The 14527-nt window shown below is 30.8% G+C and overlaps 1 pseudogene; it reads right to left on the bottom strand.

Moving 5' to 3' along the window:
* Positions 1–4350: 4350 nt before the first annotated feature.
* LOC126553278 (uncharacterized) lies at positions 4351–6145 on the bottom strand (annotated as a pseudogene).
* Between the last annotated feature and the right edge of the window lie 8382 nt (positions 6146–14527).

Here is a 14527-nt window from a genome sequence, read left to right as displayed (position 1 = left end):
ATTTTTAATTATTATTGATTTTAGTTTTTACACTTTAGTTTTAACTTCGGTTATTAATATTATTCAATTTCAAATTTTCAATTTATTTATATTAAATATAAATTATAATTTATAATTGTGTACTCACCGGTTAACAATTCTTTATATGTAGAAAATATTAATATATTGATATTACATAAGCCATAAGATAGACATCAAAGTAACAACTTTTTATTTTTAGTATTTTTACATTAGCATTTATTTTTATTCACCCCATTTTATGGTACTTAATAATTATTTATTAATATTAGAAAATTCAAAATACTAAAATAGAAATAACTATACTATATTTAGGTGTCTGTTGAACGATTTCTCGGGGTTAAAGTTTATTCATCAGATTTGTGCATGTCACTTACAAGTGACATGCTAGAAAAAATAATGATAATAAGATGTAATCATATATTTGATACAATTAACTATTAAGTAATAATGTAGTCATTTACCTAAATATTTAATTTATCATCAATTTATGTATTTATTTTTTTAAATTTTTATTGTTAAGTCCTAAAAGTTTGACTGTTAACTGTTTAGTAATTACCTATTAATTTGTATTTTGTTACTAATTTACTATATTGTTTTCTATATTTCTATTTTATATTGTTAAAACTTAAAAGTTGAAAGTGTTAAGGTTAAGAATGTTTTTTGTAACTGACAAAATAATAATAATTAATTATTTTATTGTTTTATTTTATTTCACAATATTCAAAAATAGACAATACTACAATAGTAATTGTGTTGTCTAACCAGTAACTTCTTAATCAAAAATAAATATAAGGAAAATTCAAAATATGTTTAGTTAAAAATTAAAATATGTAATAAACGAGAACTTTCTTCTGTAGAAAAATGACTGAGTAAGTACTAAGTATTAAGTAATAAACTAATAACTAATAAGTATAATATTTAATTTAATTTTTCATTATGTTTACTTTAAATATTAAATCAGATTACTATATCAAATTTGCATTGAAAATCTCATGTTAATTGATATACAACATGTGGTTTTTTTAACACCCGAATCAACCCGAATTAACCCGAATAAATTTGCATTTTACCGTAACCCGAAAAGTGTGTTAACCCGTAACACCCGAATTCAATAACCCGAAATTTCTTTCAACACCCGAAACCCGAAACCCGAAAAAAAGATTCCGGTGCAAAGCCCTGATAGTGTATAACGTAGTTTACTTTTCAAATGTAGCTATCAGTTTTCGTACCTTTGATCCACGCGGTATACTATTTTGTGCCAGGAAAGGCAGGTCATTATGATTATCGTGCAACTCTTTCAGGTACAACACATCTACTTTATATAACCGTCCTTTATCCGATGTTGCTGTTAAACCGTCCTAACCATCGAAGTTGGGTTCAACCCAGTTAAACTCACCGTACGGCATGTACTCAGCCATTGCCCAACCGTATAAGTTGTTACCTATAAAGTTTAAAAATTTAAAAATAACGTGGTATATCAACCACGATTATTCCTTCATCTCATCATAACCAGGTGTCTTAGCAGTATTGGCCTTGGCATACCGCATGCTGACCTGCACCAATCCACCACAAATACCTAAAAAAAATGTTTAAGTGTATATTTTTAAATATAATATTATACTAACCGTTCTCAAACATCAAGAGCATATCGTAATCTGTCAGAAGTTCCAACTTCTCACCCGTATACTTCAACATTGCGTGGAAATTTAAACCGGGTGCGGTGAAGTAGTGAGCGGCATCCAGGTCTTCATACGAACATCACGAAAGTTTTCAAAGACGTCCGCCAACAGTAACACATCGATTTTTAGGCATAAATCACTGTAATCGCCTAATGTCTTGCAATTGAAGTGATCCCAGACCTGTAAAATACAATAATTTTAAAATATAGATCTAAATACGCGCACAACGTATAACATACCTCCTTGGCGTGATCGAACTCTTCATCCTTTATCCCCGACTCAGTCAATGTGCTGTAAAAGTCTCTCTTCCGTGGTAATAGCCTATCGTCCAACTTGTTCCAGCTATCGGTGAACTCATACGGGTACATCCTTTTCCGTGTCGCAAGCAGCATATCGTTTCCAGTACTCCAGTAAACATTTTAGCTGTTTCACGAAAATTTTCAAGACCTGGTGTTATCCGATTTTTAGCGAGTGAAATTAGACTCGTTGCCATGAAGCGGAAAGTATCAATAAACCGAATCGAAAATTTGCTTGACACATATTTCGTATAAGAAATATATTTTTCCTCACTGTGTCATGACCAAGTTCTGTGACTATTAGGTGTGTGTTGTAGTTGGACAAGTTGTGGAAAAATATCGATACATAGTTTTGTATTCACAATTTTTGATTGCATACATTACATATAGCTTAACGATATTTCCCCGATAGATGGCAATGGTCAGCTGTCTTGCGAGAAAGTATCTCCGAGGGTGGGCTAAATTCGATTTTACATAAATTGCAACGCGTTGCTGCTTCGTGAGCCTAGACGTCATCAGCGGATATGTTTATGGTTATATTGGTCTTTAGTATTTTTTCAATCTTTAACGATATATCCGTCACGGTATCAACAAAATGTCTAGCAACATCAGGCTGGCTCTCACTTCCTCGGTAGATAACTGGTGCTGTCGGTATCTTGTGTTCACCCAATAGCTCTGTCGGTACATCTTTACTCGCCTTCACAGTGAGACCATAGCTCATAGCCTCATGTTTATGAACAGTCTTTGTATTTTTCCCCTTTACCTCGTCCGTTTTAACTATCAGTGTCTCAAAATCAGCAAAGATGGCAAATGGGTGTCTCTTTGTGTTTTTCCACTCATCAAATATAACACAATCACTCTCCTTAGACATTTTAGGCAATATTGGTTTGTGCGCCCCGTAAAACAACTTATGCTGCTTTAACGCTTCCTCCCCGCTCAGCTTGCGTTTATATATTTGATTATATAAGCTGGTAAAGCACCTTTTACAAAATACAACTCTCTCAGTGAGTTTAGTTTTCTGAGCACATATCAGGTGGGAAAAATTGGAGATGTAGACGTAATGCGACAGATTTTTGTCTGTCACCAACAGCAAGTCAAAATGGTTGGCTTTCTCCTCGTCTACTACACGAAGGGCGTACACCTCATACGTCGGGTATTTCCTCGCGTGGCTGGAATTTTTTGTCCAACCCATAGACATTTACACTTACGTTCATCTACGAACATAAGGTGCATGTCTTTATTGAACTCGTGACTCTTTCTAGCTTGATATTCTCCTATTATTTCTTTAATATATGGATTGATTCTGATCAGAAGAATGTTAGATAGAATCTTATAAGTCGTGTTGAGTAAGGAGATCCCCCCATAATTTTCGCACTCCATGATATCTCCTTTTTTAAAAACAGGACAAAGGACAGATACTCTCCACGATTCGGGTATTTTCTCTTGTTCAAATAGTATGTTAATTAATTTAAGAAGTTGTTCTAGTAAGCACGGTCTACCCTTTTTTAAACATTCTGATACTATTTCATCTACACTTGGTGCTTTACCATTCTTAAGCATATTTAATCCCGTTTCTAATTCATTTTTTGACGGAGCTTCGAATAGCTGTTCTACTGTCGTTAGCTCGTTTACAGTGATATTAATTATTGGCTGGTTCAAAAGCTTCGCAAACATATCTTTGAATTCGCATGCAATCTCTTTGTTGCCTGTTAGAGGGGTTCCATCACTTTTCCTCATAACATTTGGTCTAGGCTTATATCTGGACCTGGTACGATACCATGTGTATTTTTTAGGTGTTTGTTTAAACCAGTTTTGAAAGTGAATGTTGACGCACAAACAGTACCCGGAATACGAACTCCGTCATGCTTTTTTTTGGTGGGCAACCAAATTACGTTTAGCACTGAATACCGACGGGAACTGCACGCATTTAAACATATTTTTAAAATGAAAACAAAAAGAAAAATAGTAAAATGTTTAAACACTTATAAAAATTTTACAACTCTGGAAATTTTTTAAAGTCAGAGCGAGCGAACGATATCGATAAAAGTGTCAGGGCACTCAGGGCAGACTAATCCGATTCAGCTATACTCAGTGATATATATGAGTACATGTACAAAAGAACTATGCCATATACAGATTATATTATAACAGGAATGATATTAAGCTAATACGTGTGAATATCGGTTTTAAGTCTATTCTGTTTAGGAAATTAAATAGTCATTTATCTGATTTACGTGTAATTGAGAAAAGATGCAAGCTACTAGTATGCTAAGTGAAATGTCGTCAATCCTTATGGTGATATAGTTTTTAAATAATAATTGTTTGTTAAGTACGGATGTTAGTATTGACGCGGCCTAGTTAACGGCAGTGGTTGTCCCAGGTCGGTCGCGACGGTGACGTAGGAAACAAAAGAAAAACTCAAACGTCGGTTGATAGGTATTAATTGGACCATTATTTTCTTTTATGAAAGGTTCATAAAAGGATTCATCTACAACTTTATCTCCATAGGCAATTTTAGCTATGTTGAAACGATCTGTGGGAGTTATAACTGGACAAAATTCAGACCTAACACCAAAATAATTATAAACAGCATATTGGTGTTTACAAAACTTTCCAGTAAGAGCAGCTGAACAAGAACAAAGTCCACTATTAGTGTCAACATAGTACAATAAACCACTTTCTTCTTCACTCGGTACTAAAAACTCATCATCGCTTTCTTGAATAATCATTTTTTTTTTTAAATAAGTTGTTTTTTTAATCATTTTTTGTAGAAATAATCTAGACGATGCATTTCTACTGTCTGAAAATTCTCTTAATCTATGTTTATAATAGTTTTCTAAGGCAGTGCATGTTAAATCAATTAGAGCTAAAACATTATAAGCTTTTACCCTACATAAAACATGGTCTTTAAATAGTCTTACAGCAACCTCACAATAATTATTTGTAACATGACCTCTTTATGTATGATCTCTAAAACATAAACACCATTTTTGTCTATAACTCCAATAATTTTGTACATAGTTTATCCAATTTGGATAGTCAAGATTTTCTCCAATTAACTTTAAATATGCATGTTCTGCATCAACAATTGATTCGGAGTACAAGATAGTTCGAAACTCTTTCATAAGTATTTTACGTTTTTCCAATGGTATATTATGTTTCGAATCCCATAACCAACGCCAAACAGCCTGAAGAACATGAAATACACAAAGTAATGTAGAACTTTTCGGCCAAATATAGTTAATTGCATTAATTTCTGCTAAACTTTGGTCTGTAATAAAAATATTAGGAAATCCTTGTCCACAAAAGCTTTCAGGAAGAGCTTCTTTTAATAATGAAAATCCTTGACAATAAGATTCATAAGTTTGACCTTTGGTAACTATTATTGTCCCCTGCTGCACTGGGACACATTATAAAAGTTATGGCATGATTTAATGGATCACATGCACTGGTGCTATCAACAAATATAATTTCTTTTGAAAAATTTAGCTGGTGAGCTCTTTTCATGATTAGCGTAATTATAATTATACCAAATGGGTTTTCTTTAAATAGAACTATGGTACCACTTTCTTCATATACCTTCTGTTTTTCTTTGATTTTCTAAAAAAATATATGTATATTAGTTATCAATAATTAATTATAATTACAATTATTTATTATATGTTTAAATAACTTACCTCGATTAATCCATCACCAGTACGTGGACCCAAGTTTAAATTTTTCCAATTGTCATGCCAATAACGAATAGTACGGTAACATGGATTTATACAACCATTAGCTAATGTTTCTAGTTTAAAATCTTCTTTCAACTCTAACAACTGTTCGTGATATTTTTGAGCTTCAGCTATGCTCATACCATTGTCAAAATACTCATAAAATAAGTTTTTTACATCATTATTAGCTGGTAAATATCTAAGGCTTTCTGCTGTGTTGATGCTATGTGTATGGTTGTTATAAATTTTAATACAACCCATTAAACCTTTCTGTAAGAATCAATAACAGTTTTAATTTATCGATAAAAAACTATAATTTATGTATAATACCATTTTAAATATTGAAAATTTATTAATATAATAACAAAATATTTTCTATTTGGAAAAGTATATTAAAACAAAATTCAATTGTACTGTTACGGAAATAATTAAAAAAAAATTATATTAATTAATAAAATGTATTGACACAAGAATGCGAGGACAAGACAAAGAGCGTGGAATGTCTAATAATACTTTTAAAAAAAGTTGAAACTCAATGTCACATCTATAAGAATCAACAAGAATACATAAACACATTTTCAAGACCCTGCATATACAGAGAACCACCCATTCTTTATGACAATCATATAAAAGGGAAACCAAGACAAGAGCTAGATAGAAAGTAGGGATATTTGAGATAGACAGATGAGTCAGAGGCTGGTCGTAACACCACTCACGATCTTGATATCAGTATTTTTGGAGTCATAGCACCACTTGAACCTCGTAATTATAAGCTGTAAAAGTAAAAGCAATAAAAAGTAACATAATATAATATATTGTTATATTATAATATTGCAACGTGCTCTGATACTTATATTAAATATAATATATAAATTACTACATACCATAGCCAACAATAACCTAACATTGGGGGTGCAACAGACATTTTATGATAGGGGTGTAAAATATTACTATAATCGGATTCTAAAGGTGAGCAGGAGATTAAGTACATATTTTCTTAAACATATTAATATAAATCATCAACGGCGGCGGGCGGCGTAATAATGCCGAACGCAGCGACAATAGTACATTGTACCAAATTATACTATGTGCGGCATCGTTCAGGGTCAAAGACGGATCATCGCACGTATGCTTGTCACCCGGTTATAAAATATTATAGGCACACAATTACCATCCGATAGAATAATAGGAATATTGTTTGACGCACGACGGCGTTCAGATAACGCAAAGCGTGGGAAGAAGCGGATGAGGTGCAGATGACCATCAGGGATCTGAAGGTACCGCGGGAGTCCCTGGACGATATATAAGGGGGCCCAGATTAGGCACAATTCAGACGTGATCCACCAGAGTTAGCGCAAGCACCTTCACGTCACCCAGTTTAATATTTTATGTCTCCTGGACTTAGAATATTTTTCACAAGTTTTATTAAATTAATTAATTGGACTTAGAATAATTTTAAATAAAAAACACTTAGAATAATTTCGAGAGTTCAATCATTTCACAAAACCTTTTCCAAATCGACATCATTCAACTGATTGTACGTGGCACGTTACAAAATTGGCGCAGTCGGTAGGATTCTTTCAAATAAGAATTCTTTGGACGAACAATTTTAATTTTTTCGAACTTAGAAAATTTTCGGAAAAAATATTTTTTTTCCACTTCGAAAATTTTTCGAAAAAATTAAAAATATATCCACTTCGAAGAATTCACGGAGGCACATTCGGCAACGAATCACTGTTGAAGAAGACAACTGCAGAACGTCAACTTCAGCGACTCCGAAAGAGAAAGAATCAACAAGTAACACCACGGCTCAGCAATCAAGAAGAATGGAAGCATCAACTCAAACCATCGTTGTGTAAGCATAATTTTTTTTCTTAATGTAGAATAATTTTAAGCGTCTAACTCTGTTCGCGTCTCCTTTGGAATAAAAACTCCATCGTATAAGTTACTTTTAATTGTGAAGGTGTATATATATATATTCCCCGTGAAACATTAAATAAAATATCTTGATAAAATTAAATAAATAATTTAAAAAAGGGAAAAATTTAGAATAAGCAAAAATAAAAATAATAAAAAAAAAACGCAACGATTAAATAAATTTAATATTTTAATAATACACTTAGATTATTTTTACGCATAAAATTTTTATTCAATAATAAAATAATACAACTTTATTTTAGTTATAAAATATTCAAATATTTCAAATATAAATAATTTTTCGAGGAACAAATAAATAAATAAGAATATTTTTTTTTAAGGAAAAAAAAAAGACATAAATAATTTTTCAGAAAAAATTAATAAATTAAGAATCTAAAAAAAAATATATTTTATTATTTCCAAAAGGAAATACAACAAAGTAACATAAAGAACTTTCAGGAAAAATAATAAGTTAAAAAAAAAAGTCAATCAAAAAAATTAATAATAAAAATATTTTATTTTTTAAATAAATAAAATATTTTGACATAGAAGATTTTTCAGAAAAAAAAAATAATACTTTAAATTTTAAAATAAAATTTTATTTTATTTTATTATCTTATTTATAAAATATAATAGCAGAAGAATAAAATTTATAAAGGAAATAGTAATAATAAATTTTATTTTTAATATAAAAGGAAAGAAAAATTATTTTAATTAATTTAAACATTTTTTTTTAATTACGAAAATCAAATTATTTTATTAAAATTAAATATTTTACAAGAAAATTATTTTTTTTATGCGGAAAAATTATTTAAGATAAATATCGTAAGAATAGTATAAATAAATTTATTTTTTTTTAAAAAAAAAATAATACAAAAAAAAAAGGAATATATTGTAAAAAAAAAAATTTTATAATTAAGGGGAAAATATTTTATTTAAAGAAAATTATACGTGAAGAATACGGAAATAAATAATTATAGGAAAAAAATTATTAGTGAATTATACGTCAAGGAACACGCAAGAAAAAAAAAAGAGAGTTTATTTTGTGAATTAAAAAGAATATTAATTGAGAATTTTATTGAAGGCAGTTAAGACCTTATTTATTGAATTATTGGGAAGGCAAGTAATAAGTCCTTATATATTGAATTTATTTAGGCTGAAAAAGTGCCATATTTTAAAAAAGTTAATGAAAGGAATTATTTTGGGGCGGATTTGAGCCATATATTGAGAATTAAAAGTGTTGAATTTATTTAGGCTGAAAAAGTGCCATATTTTAAAAGTTGATGAAAGGAATTATTTTGGGGCGGATTTGAGCCATATATTGATAAATAAAAGTATTGAATTATTTTAGGCTGAAAAAGTGCCATATATTAAAAGTTGATGAAAGGAATTATTTTGGGGCGGATTTGAGCCATATATTGATAAATAAAAGTATTGAATTATTTTAGGCTGAAAAAGTGCCATATTTTAAAAGTTGATGAAAGGAATTATTTTGGGGCGGATTTGAGCCATATATATTGTGAATTAAATAATTGTGAATTTATTGGGCCGAGTAGAGCCGTATATTGAAAAATACTTGTGAATTTTATTGGGCCGAGAAGAGCCGTATATTGAAAAATAATTGTGAATTTTATTGGGCCAAAAAGAGCCGTATTTTGTGGAAAAATAATTGTGAATTTATTTAGGCCGGGAAGAGCCGTATTTAGCGATTTTAATAATCGGAGATTTATTTAGGCAGAAATAAGCCGTGTTATAATTAAAAGATAATTGTGAATTTTATAGGCGAGAAAGTCCTATCGTGTTGAAAAAAAATTACTTGACGTATATTGTGAATTTTAGAGAGGATAAAAAAAAAAAAAAAAAAAAAAAAAATCCTAGAGAAAAAAAAATAAAAAAAAATATAGATAGAAATAATTGGGGGAATAACAAAAATATTACGAGAATTTTATAATAAAATATATTGATAAATATTTTAAAGAGATTAATGTTTGATTAATAATTGGAAAAAATAATAATAAAAAAAATTTTATTTAAGAAATAAAGCGTATTTAATTTAAGTTATAATAAATGAATATAAAAATAAACGTATGAATAAGGAAAAAGAAGAAAATAGTTATAGTGAAAACGATAGTAATAGTTCGGAAGAGGAAACAGATACAACAAAAGAAATCGGAACTCAGGTAGAGTTAAATAAAAATATTGAAGTAAATAAATTAGTAAACATAAGTATAAATACGAAAGAGGGTAGCGACTCTACACAGGGAATTAATAAGGAAAAAACAACAGGGAAAAGTTTGTTAGATACTACTGTTAGAGAAGACTCAAATACCGGATTAGAACAAAGATTAATAGGGTTACGTAGTACACCAAATTTAGTCCACTCAGAATTAGGACCAGTAAAGAGGAAGCAAGAACAAAAATGTCTAGTGTAAAGGCTACAATTGAGCAGGTCACTGCTATGATACCAATTTGTGCCGATGCAAAAGACGTTTGTTCGTTCATACGGGCATGCGATTATGCATGTGAGGCCGTAGATAAAGAAACTATACCCTTATTAGTGAAATTTATTAATACTAGGATTACTGGCAAGGCGTTAGAAGTATGTCGGTATAGGGAAACCAGTGATTGGGAAACTATTAAAAAAATATTAAGGGGGGCTTTTGAACAGCAATTGTCACCACAAACATTACAAATAGGATTAAATTCAGTTCGTATGAAAAATGACGAAGATGTATTAACTTATACGGGTCGCGTAGAACAGCTATATTATAATTTATGTAATGCAACATTGGCAAATAAAACGCCCGAAGAGGCGAGAATTTTAAGGCAAACTCTAAAGGATCAGGCATTAGCAATTTATATAAACGGGTTAAAAATGGATTTACAACAATATTACGAGCTAGGAACCCAGAAACTTTAGAACTGGCAATGCAAATGGCTAGGCAGTTAGAAATCGAATTTAGTTTTCAAAGAATTACAAAATAACGAGACTAAAGTAAATCAAAACGGAAATAAAAATAATAACGGAAATCGTTGGTCAAATAACTATCAGGGAAATAACCCAAATGGACAGAAATTCGGTTATAAGCAAAATTATAATCGTGGTCAGAATAGACAAGGTCCTAATAATTATAATAACGTTAATCGTAATAATAATTTTAATAATTTCGGTCGCAATAATAATAATAATAATAATAATAATTATCCGCGTAATAATAACGGTCAATATAATAATAATAATCGGAGACAGCAAAACGATCCCGGATGTTATATTTGCGGCAGAACTAATCATGTCGCTCGCGATTGTCGTGGTAATGTTACACAAGTTGCGCGTCGGAATAATAATAATAATCAGCAACCGCAAAATAATAACGCACGACAAAATACTAATAATAATTTTAACAATAATTCAGCACCAATAACTTGTAGTTATTGCAATAAGATAGGACACGATAGTGTTAGCTGTTATAGTAGGCAACGGGATGAGCGTAATAATGCAAACCGGACGGGAAACGGTCAAGTGTCGAACGGGAACGGCGTCCGTTCGATCAACCAAATAACGGCCGTAACGGAGGAATTATCACCCAACGATGTTTCACCATCGTATCAGTAATTAATGAAAATCATGTTACATTTCAATCACCTAACTTTAAAACAAATACAGCAAATCTTCTTTTAGACACCGGTAGTGAAATCAATTTAATAAAAATAAATAAATTAACAGGCGAAACATTAGTAAACGAAAAAGAAAAAATAAATTTAAAAGGCATTAATGATAAAATAGTAACTACCATAGGCAAAATTACAATAATATTAATATTAAATAATAATAAAATAAAAACGGAATTTCATGTGGTCGATAAGGAATTTCCAATACCGCGAGATGGAATTCTAGGTCACCACTTCCTGTTACAAACTAACGCGATAATAGATGTTGCAAATAATATATTAACTATAAATGATAACACTCCGTGCGAATTAAATAAGATAAAATATGTTACACATTAAAACCGCGAACGGAAACAATAATATCTATCCCAATAGCTGATCCGATAATGGAAAATAAAAATATTTTAATACAGAAACAAGAATTAATACAGGACGTATATTGCGCTAATATAATAAACACGGTAAAGAATGGAAACACGGTGATAAGTATACTGAATATTTCTGAATTACCACAAAACATTTATGAGGACCAATTAAATAAAATATTATACGACAATGACATAGAATATAAATTACACGAAATAACTGTAGTAAATGACAATAACGATCGCGTAAATAAAATAAAAAGTTTAATACGTAGTGACCATTTAAATAATGAGGAACGTAAAACAATATTAGAAATATGCGAACATTTTTCCGATGTATTTCATTTGGAAAACGATTATTTAACATTTACTAACGCCGCGGAACACGTAATAAGATTACCCGCCAATCAACCGCCTATATATAAAAGACCATATAGATTGCCACAGGCACAGCAAAAGGAAATTGAACAACAATTAATTAAAATGGAACAAAACGATATCATAGAACGATCTATGTCACCTTTTAATGCACCTTTGTTGTTAGTAAAAAAAAAATCAGATTCATCTGGTAAAGATAAATTTCGAATAGTAATTGATTTTAGGGCACTCAATGAAGTAACTTTAAATGAATTTCATCCGTTACCTAATATTACGGAAATATTAGATCAATTGGGACAATGTCAGCTTTTCACCATTTTAGATTTAGCAAACGGTTTCTATCAAATACCTTTAGCGAAGGAATCTCGCGAAATGACAGCGTTTTCGACCGGTCAAGGTCATTACCATTTTAAACGTATGACTATGGGAATGAAAACAAGTCCCGCTACATTTCAGCGATTAATGAATAACGTATTGTCGGGGATAATAGGCATTAAATGTTTAGTATATTTAGACGATATTATTATTTATGCGAAAAATTTGAGCGATCATAACAATAAGCTGATAGACGTATTCGAACGTCTACGTACCCATAATTTAAAAATACAACCAGATAAATGCGAATTTCTAAAACGCGAATGTTTATATTTGGGACACATAATTTCGGAACACGGAATAAAACCGGATCCGAAAAAGATAACATCAGTATTAGAATTTCCGGTGCCCAAAACTGTAAAGCAAATAAAATCATTTTTTGGTTTATCGGGGTACTACAGGAAATTTATACAGGGATATAGTATGTTAGCTAAACCAATGACACACTTATTAAAAAAGGATGTTAAATTTAATTGGGATGAAAATTGTCAGGTAGCTTTCGACAAATTGAAAAACGCACTCTGTGCAGAACCGATTTTACAATATCCAGATTTTACGAAACAATTTATACTTACAACCGACGCTAGTGGTAAGGCTCTAGGAGCTATACTATCCCAAGGAACGATAGGTAGCGACCTACCAATAGCGTACGCATCTAGAACTTTGAATAAAAGTGAAATGAATTACTCAACTACTGAACTAGAATGTTTAGCGATTGTATACGGGGTTAAACAATTTAGGCCCTATCTTTACGGTAGAAAATTCGTGATACTCACTGATCATAGACCATTATCTTGGTTATTTAACTTAAAAGATCCGTTATCAAAGTTGGCGAGATGGCGCATACAGCTTGAGGAATACGATTACGAAATAAAATATAAACCGGGAGTACAAAATTCGAACGTAGATGCTTTAAGTAGAATGTATAGTATAAAAGAAATTAAGGACGAAAGTTATACGAGCTTTCTAGAAAAATCGGAAACAACAATAATAACGAATAGTAATGTGAAAGAGGTGAACGGTGAATTACTAGAATCACCCGCAGAATATCATATTGTATCAGAAATAGAAAAATATTATAACTTTAAATCGGGAATAAACTACGAATTAAAACGAAAATTTGGAACGAATAAAATGCTAGAATCAAATAAACAAATAGGCGACGTAGTATATTTTAATTACGAAGAAAGATACATAATATTTTTGATAACTAAAAGTAAAGAAAAACAATTAACCACAAGTGAAAATATGCATTTTGCATTATTAAATTTAAAGTACTTTTGCATTAAAAATTCCTTGAATAAGTTAGCCATGAACCAGTTAGGAAAGAAAGACGGGTTGGACTGGACAAAAACAAGATCAATGATTAGGTATATATTTCGAAATACAGATATAGAAATAATAATCTGTACTAAATTAGAGTACACTAATGAGGAAAAATTAATTATTTTCAAGCAATTTCATGACTCATTACTAGGGGGTCATGCTGGATTAAATAGAACGGTTAAGAAAATTAAACGACAATTCAACTGGCCAGGGTTAAAACAAGAAGTAAGGGAATATATAAAAAACTGTCCGTCGTGTCAAACGAATAAAACAACTAATAGGCATCACCGTAGTCCGATGATTATAACTACGACAAGTTCTAGACCGTTTGAAAAAATATTTATGGATATAGTAGGACCTCTAATACCTACTGCAATAGGCACACATATATATTGACTATGCAGGACGATCTAACGAAATATTCATTAGGTGTTCCGTTACCAGATCATACGGCGAACACTATCGCCCAGGCGTTTGTAGTAAATTTCGTATGTGTGCACGGTATACCTGAAACTATATTAACTGATCAAGGTACAGACTTTCTTAGTAAGATTTTCACAGAAGTGTGTAAACTACTAAAGATTAATAAAATAAATACGAGTCCTTATCATCCGCAAACTAACGGTAGCTTAGAAAGATCACATAGAACTTTAGCCGAATATTTGAGACACTATGTAGACAAAGATTTAAATAATTGGGATCAACTATTGCCATATGCATTATTCGTATGTAATTCAACGGAACATAGTTCGACTAATTACCAACCTTACGCGTTATATATGGAAAAG

This window comes from Aphis gossypii, unplaced genomic scaffold, assembly GCF_020184175.1.
Source record: "Aphis gossypii isolate Hap1 unplaced genomic scaffold, ASM2018417v2 Contig00118, whole genome shotgun sequence".
NCBI classification, from domain to species: domain Eukaryota; kingdom Metazoa; phylum Arthropoda; class Insecta; order Hemiptera; family Aphididae; genus Aphis; species Aphis gossypii.
The sequence above is the reverse complement of the archived record's forward strand: the minus strand, read 5'-3'. Positions and strand labels throughout refer to the sequence as shown.